The 7819-nt window shown below is 49.1% G+C and overlaps 1 long non-coding RNA gene across 1 annotated transcript; it reads left to right on the top strand.

Moving 5' to 3' along the window:
• Positions 1-2453: 2453 nt before the first annotated feature.
• Positions 2454-6994, top strand: LOC127468741 (uncharacterized). The gene is made up of 4 exons (XR_007903662.1): positions 2454-2656; positions 3105-3244; positions 5593-5678; positions 5977-6994. It is a non-coding gene; the product is annotated as an uncharacterized LOC127468741 (long non-coding RNA).
• The last annotated feature ends 825 nt before the right edge of the window (positions 6995-7819 follow it).

The raw sequence follows: 7819 nt of genomic DNA, 5'->3' as shown, positions 1-7819 counted from the left end.
TCTTGCATATTGTGGCTAAAATCAGACCTATACAGCATCTGCAATACATTCCTGGTATATATGCTCCTGTTCTGCTACACTTCCAAAGGAAATGGAAACTTTAAAAGCTCCAGACAAAATTTCCTCAGCTTCTTTTACTGTTTTCCTGCTTTTATGTGCTGTGGCGTGCATTGCTTTAAACTGAGAGTTCAGTCATGTTCTTTCAGCTGTTTAGAGTTGTTTACAGTTTCTCACTCCAGGGTTATGGTTTATGACTGTGGGACTCCATATCTGTCAGTCAGGGTTTATACTTTACTTGCTGACTGCTTAGGGTATGGGTTTTAAAATCTAACCTCATCCATAAGTTGTAAAGTACCGACAATCATTTGTGTTCCAAGATATGTAGTTTAACACTGAAAGTTCAGGGTTTACAGCTTACTGTTAAATTAAAAGGTCCAAATCCTTTAATGATAAATTTGTAAGCCCCGAACCCTAAACAGTAGGCTGTGAATCATTTGGGGGAGTTAATTTGTTTCCCCTGGTACCACCCAGCATTCAGCAATGTGGTCTGATCTGAGGCAATGAGCAGGAGGGAAGCAGGCAGGTTTGAAGAAGTGGGTCTGCTTGTGCATGCCTGAATTAAAAAAGGAGTGTGGCATGGTTATGCCAAAAATGTAGACACAGGAAGTTCCTGAAAGGTTAACCTTGCAGAAAACTCAAATGTTGTGGTAGTGTTCAAAATAGGAGTGGAGGGGCAGTGTTTGTGGCTTGTGTGTTCTCCTTTACCGTGTTAGCGTGTATTAGATTAGTGCGTAGGTTTGTATGCTAAATTTGTTTTCTTGAGTTTTTCTGTAGGGTTTTCAAATTTTGCATTGCTTTATGTTTTGATAGGAAGATGTCTTTTACTGAGTCAGCAAGCAACTGATCACAAAGTACTGTCACAATGGATACTAAGGCAGAGGAGCTGAGAGACGCTGGTGAGTGCCTGCTAGCCTTGAGCACTAGACTTTGGTGCTTTACGGCTCACTTGGCTGGACTCGATACGTATTCTTCAACAGCGGAAGTTCTTTCACCATTCTTTGTCCAGAACCCTGGCTCTCTTTTTCTACTTCTCTGCCTGACCATCCTTCCCACCAACTCTAGCCGTCTGTCCAGCTTGCACGCCGCCCTTCACTCCCTGTCCCGGTGGCTCTATCCCGGTCACTGTCCCTTCTCCGCCATCAATCGCTCCCGCTCGCGTCGCGCTGCCACTCCCGGACCTCGCGCATGCGCAGTGCTGCAGTCCCCACGGCCTCCAGCGCAGGTCCCGGGCCGGGGCTGAGCGCGTTGGGGGCACCGGGAGGGCAGTACGGGGGTGCTGAGCGCGTTGGGAGCACCGGGAGGGCAGTACGGGGGTGCTGAGCGCGTTGGGAGCACCGGGAGGGCAGTACGGGGGTGCTGAGCGCGTTGGGAGCACCGGGAGGGCAGTACGGGGGTGCTGAGCGCGTTGGGAGCACCGGGAGGGCAGTACGGGGGTGCTGAGCGCGTTGGGAGCACCGGGGTGGCACGCTGCAGAGGGTAAGCCTGGTGCAGGACCAACCTGTGAGTGCCGGGGGCGAGGGGCAGAGAACAGGAGCGATGTGGTACTGTGCTCTCGCCGCCTCTCCCTTACCCCCACCGGCAGCGTAGCAGCCAGTGCAGGCGAGGTGCTTGTGACCAGCATGACGGTGGCGTTCGGGCCTCGAGGGATCCTCTGTGGTGCGTTTGAGATCCTTCAGTGGCCGCGGGCTTGGGGACACGTCCTGTCTGCTAGGGGCAACACTTGCAGCAAGTTGAGGGTCTCAGCCCAGCCACACTCAGGCCTGGGGTGGGTGGTAAGAGTTTCCTGCTGAGTCTCTCCAGTGTTTAGAATTTTTAAAGGCCATGGCTTTATTTCCTTGTCTTTGCTGGATGCTGCTTTCTGAGCAGTTTGAAGATGACCTAAAACATTGAGTGGTGTCAGTGTTGTGTGCCTGTGTTTTCTATGGGAGAAGGGCTAGGGCTGTGCTAAGTGAGGAAGTGTGGGTTGCATGTAGAAGATGGTGAGCTGGAGAGGTGGCTCAGGACTATCTGGCTTCCTTGGTGTCTGCGTGGATGAGAAGAGTATTTCTGATGAAATCTCACTGAATGTGTAGTGCTGTCAAGCACAGTGTTGGGTGGTCACTTTGGAGTCTGAAATCTTTGCTTTCCTTCTGTCTGTGTTGAATGAGAGGATGGTTAAGTCAGTAGGGACTGTATATTTCTCCTTTCTGTTTGACCTGTGTAGAGTTTTATGCTGAGTAAGACAGACTTCCAGCATTGCAGTGTCTGTGCTCAGTCACCATGAGGAGTGCCATCTGACATAAGCTAATATTAACTGGATGCCTGAGCAAGCCTACTATCTGTGAGGACTGCTGTGGCATCTTAGTGATGAAACAGAGCCTGAGATCATGGCTGAAGTGGCACAGTGAGTCAGTTGTAATTGTGGGAGCAATTATGGGCCTTGGATTTGGGATAGTTCTGAAAGGGCTTTGCAGTTTCTTGCTCTCTTGGTAACAACTGTTCTGGCCTTTTGCAGGTGCTAAAGCATAGTTTGGCAATTGAAGCAGCATCACAGGTCTGTAGGATCAGCAGCCAGATGCAAAGAACAAGCTCTGACTCGCAACGTGCGCACAGCTAAGTCCTGGCAATGCATTGTAGTTGAGAGAGGCTGGGTGGGTGGAAGGTGGTTGTGCCCTAGTTAGTAATGAGACAGACTTGGTGGCAATGTGGGTACTGCTCAGTGAAGGGAGCTGGAAGTTGTGCCTGGGAGACTAAAGTTTGGGCGTTTGGTGTGTGATGTGCAGGCCTCACAATGGCAATTTGCTTGATGTGCCAAGTGGTTAGGTGTCTTGGACTACAGATGCTCAGCATGTGAGTAATAGGCTAAAAACCCCAATCTGTTTTACATAATAAAAAGTATTTTCCCAGCTGCAGTGTTTTATCCTTGTTTTGGCAACTCTGTGAGACGTTTTCTGATCCTTCTTTAGAGTGGGATTAGCTGGACAGAGGAGAAGGCTTTTGGGGTGGTGTTAGTGACTGCAGGAATGGTATTATCAGTTGTCACAAACATTTCTCTCTCTCAACAGGTACCACTTCCCTTAAAGAGAGGCTGATTGGTGGTTAGAGACGTCACTGGCTCTGGATATTTGCCCACAGAGATGAGACGACCATAAATATTAATTGTCTTAGTAATGGTACTGCAGATTTAGTGCTGGCTGTGTTGCAGGTAAGTTTAATGGAAGTGCAGCTTAGTACAGTGAGTCTCACATATGGTCACATGAATGGTGGCTGAAATCAAACCTATAAACAGCAATTGCAGAGTGTTTCTGGTGTGTGTTCCATCCTGCTGCTCTTGCAAATGAAAACTTGTAAAGCTACAGGCAAAAATTCTCATGTTCTTTTTACTTCTCTCTTTACCATTTTCTTGCTCTCATATTCTTTTGCATTTCTTGCTCAAAACTGAGTGTTTTGAGTTCTTCACTTACGCTTTATTGTTTAGAGTTTGTGGTTTGCAGTGGTTTCTTACTTATGGTAAGAAACTTAGTGGTTTATTACTTTATTTTGCGAGGCTCTGTATTTATTATGATTTACTCTTTACTTATTTATAGATTGGGGCACCAGATGTAAAAATGTAATCTCATCCATAAAATCTAAATCCCCAATGACAAGGGTGCTGAGATTTGTAGTTTATCATTTTAAGGCTTACTGTGCAAAATGGAAAAGTTGAAGTCCTTGGATAACAAACTGTAAGCCCTGAAGCTTAAACAGTAGGCTCTGTGAATACACTAAGTAAGGCGCTAAGACTCTGTAAATTATTGGTAAAAATTTATTGAATCTAACATCAGGAGGAAAAAGAGCATAGTATAATCTTACATACCTTCAGGTGCTGGGAACAGTCTTCTGCAGAATTGGAGAGATCCCTAACTGAGGTACAGCCCCACAGTGCAGCTTCTGTCTTCTGTTGACATCTTGGTCTTTGTAGCTCTTGTGGGATTTTCTTCTAAGAAAATAATTCTATTCACTGTAATTCTTTTACTGTCAAACGAGAGTGTTCACTTGAGAACCTGCTGCTGTGCTTTCAGATCTGAGATCTTGGTTTGACCCTGTGCAGGCATAACACGCTGCCACTGCTGGTGCATGAGTTGAGAGCTGTCAAGCTTCTTGCAGGGCTGTACTCTAGGTGTAGGGCAGAAGCACAGACAGGTGAATTTAGGGTTTTTCGTTGAATAACAAAGCTGAGTCCTCTCCTTGAAGGAAAAAGCAGACTGACAGTAATACCTCTTGGTGAACTTCGAGAGGTTCATGTCAGCCCATTTCTCTGGCTTGTTAAGGTCTCTCTGGACAGCAGCATGATACTCTGGCTTATCAGCCACTCCTCCCAGTTCTGTGTCACTGCAGACTTGCTGAGGGTACTCTGTCGCATCCTCACTGGTTTGTGGTGTGCTTCAGGGACCTGTGTTTTTCTTTCCATGTCGCCCAGGGCTCTCCGTTTGCCTCACGTCCCAGGGTGTGTTTGCGCTCCTCATCCCCGGGCCGTGGGGTGCGCTCTCTGCTGCCGCCCGGCGACCACAGTGTGGTGCTGCAGGCGGGGCGGCGCGGATTCCCCCCCATCGGTCTCGGTGCTGCCGTCAGGGGAGCCAAACACGTGCGTGACCTTCACCTTCCTGCTGACCTTTGACCACGGGTGGCATTTGGCTGTTTTGGGCCACTTTCGACATTTCCAGTGACCTTTGACCCCTTCGTGACATCAACCTATTTGGTGACCTTTGACTTTTCAAATGACCTTTGACATCTGAACTACCTCTTCCTGTGACCTCTGACGTTTTTGTGACCTTTGATCTCTGGATAATGACCTTTGAGGTGTGCCTGTTGACCTTCCAATCTCCACATTTGAACTTTAATCTTTTGAGCTTGACATTTGACCTGGTTTCTGTGTCTTTTATCTTGTTTGCTGTCTCTGTTGCTCTCTTACTCCCTTGGCTTTAGAATATTTCTCCATATGCCAGTGCTGTACTGCCCCTGGTTCTAGTTCTCTGCTGACTGTCCTGTCCCTCTTCACATTTCAAGTTTTCTTCTGTGTCCTATCCCTGTTTTTTCTTTCTTTCCTGTCTGTTCTGTGTCTGGCGTTTGGGTCTGGGGGGGGGGAAGATGGGCTGTGGGGCTGAGGTGGTGGCCCCCTGTTCCCAGTGGGCTCCAGCTGTGGGCTGGGACAGCCTAGGTGGCGTAGGCAACACGAGCAGGATGTTGGAAGACATGGGATTTCCTTGAAACTTAACCTGTTCATTAGCTTTCCTCCCGTGGCTTGAAGTCTCTTAATTTGTGACCCGTGTCAGGTGGTGGGGTTTCTTTGGTTTGGTTTTGTTTTTCTCGATCCAATGAAAAGGGTGGGTTTTACCACAGGAAAGATTAAGGAGGTTTTAAGAAACATTGGAGAGAGTTGTCTAATGATTATCTGGGCATCCAAGCTGTCTGCTGTCAGCACAGAAAGGCAGGCAAGCTGCAGGGTCATTATTGGCAAAGGAATGAAATAACGTTTATTGTTGATTTGGCCCTTTATCGTTCTTAAAAATGAAGGAAATACTTCCGAAAAGCAACGTCGGTCTTGCAGGACGTTTATTTTTGCCAATCTGCGCTCCGGGAGTTCTTGAGGTCCCTTGGAGGTGAGTGGGGGGGGCGCGCGGCTGCAGTGCCGCTCCCGGCCGTGTCCGCCAGGCGGCGACTGCGAGGCAGGGCCCGGCGCTCGGGGGCGGGCTCGGGAACGGCGCCCGCGGAGAGCGAGGCCTTGGCCGGGCCGGGCCTGAAGGGCAGTGGCGGCGACCGGCCGGGGGCGGGGAGGGGGTGTGGGTGGTGGTGGGAGGGGGGTGGCCGCCTTACACGGGCTTTCAAGAGAATAATAACGAAATTTAACGATAAAATAAAAATTTAAAAAGACGACAAAACCTGAACGTTTTTCTGCAGGAGGTGGGCTGTGACGGGGGAATTGTCTCCAAGGCGGCCCAGGATCGGGGCGGGCTCTGTGGCGGGGATGACTGCCGCTGCCGGATGAGGAAAGGCACCTTCCTCCCCCCTCCCAAAAAGCTGGGAAGGGATAACCTCTGCCTGTAGCTGCCTGGAGTTGCTGTTGGCCCCGTGGTTTCTGTGCCACTCGTGGCCACGGGCTGATGGTAGGATCGCTCCAGCCTTGGGACAGACGGCCTGAGGGGTTTTGGCAATCTGACCCCTCAAAAGACTAAGTGACCTCTTCCAACAGAGGAAGACTGAAGCAAGTGGTGCCAGAAAGAACTGGAGTTTCTGGAGAATAAAAGCTGCAAGTATCCCCCTGAAAATCCCCCCAGGTGGTCAGTGGTCTGACTTGCACAGACCAGGGGCCTTGGCCAGGAGCGGTCCTGCGGGAAGCGCCTTTGCCCAGGCTGTAATTTTAATTCCCATTGGATGCTGGCAAAGCCCCTCTGGGTGAGCCCCAGTGCCTGGCATGAGCGGAGCGGGCTTCCAGGGCACTCATTGCAGGCGTTGTGTTTAAGGGAAGAGCAGGGGAGCCTTTCTCTGGCCCAGAGGAGCTGCAGCGTTTCCCTGTCTGGAAGACTAAGAACTAAAAAGATAAAAACCAAACGAGAAAGAAAAGAAAATGAAAAATAAAGAGAATAAAAAATTAACGAAATAAAGAAGGAAATGTAAAATACAATAGAAAATTAAAGAAAAAAATAAAAGCGAGCAAACTAAAAAGGCAATAAAACGAAAAGTGAAATGAAAGAGAAAAACAACCCTTCTTGGGCACCCTGTTTACTCCCCCCTGTCCCCGCCCTCCGCCCCGTAACTTGGGGGTCACCCCTAAAATGTGAGAAGGGGACCCCAAAAGGTGGGTGAGGGAACCCCAGGGAGCCGAAAAAGCAGCGGAGGGGGAGCCGCGAAATGTGAGGGAGGGGCCCCCGAAAAGCGGGTAAGGCGCGCGCAGTAAGAAAGCGAAGCCGGGCGGTCAGGCGGTGGGAGGGACAGCCATGGTGGCAGCGCCGGCGCATGCGCAGTCGTTGGCAAGACGCCGGCGATCACGTGGTAACTAAGGGCAGCAAGGAGAGGGAACGGCGGCGCATGCGCAGTGGCTCTCGTGCCGGTGCAGCGCTCCCTGCTCGAGTTAAGGGCCGGTTCCGGCGGCAGGGCGGGACTCGCGGTCTCCCGTCTCTCCCGGGGTGTGTGGGGGGGGAATAACGTGAAGATATTTGGGGTGAAAGCGCACAAATAAGCGAGGGACGTTTATCATCAGCTTTTACTAAAGAAAAAGCAAGCCTTCTCGGCTGTGTGGATATTACAGGAACGAAATGATTCCATTCATGTAGATAATGATAACAGAGCCAAAACAAAAATATTGTAAGTGTTCTATGTGGAACAATATACAGAATTTCAAAAGGGATTGTAGTGGTCCCATATACAGAACTAACATACTTCCTGTTCCTTATTTGCTGATCAGGTCATATTTATCTGCCTGTCAGGACTGTTGGAGCACTGGATGGAGAGCAGGTCAAATGAAGAGGATTACAGAGTAAAAGGTAGCTTGTACTGAAGTGCAGGGAAAGTATAAATATTTATATATATTGGCACAGTGCCTAACCTTAATGCTTAAAACCCGTTGGAGAGCTGTCTGCATATTTACTGTATTAATGATCAAATGCAAGGCTGTGTTGGGAAAGGTCTTCCATTTGGAAGTCAGTAGTTGAGACTGTCTTGCCTATGAAAAAGAGGGAGAATTTTCGTTAGAGGATGTAGGATTCTGGCTGGTAATAGTCTTAATTCAAGGTATTTTTAGAGA

Source organism: Manacus candei, unplaced genomic scaffold, assembly GCF_025592945.1.
Source record: "Manacus candei isolate 608988 ecotype Guabito, Panama unplaced genomic scaffold, ASM2559294v1 h1tg000015l, whole genome shotgun sequence".
NCBI classification, from domain to species: Eukaryota; Metazoa; Chordata; class Aves; order Passeriformes; family Pipridae; genus Manacus; species Manacus candei.
The sequence above is the reverse complement of the archived record's forward strand: the minus strand, read 5'-3'. Positions and strand labels throughout refer to the sequence as shown.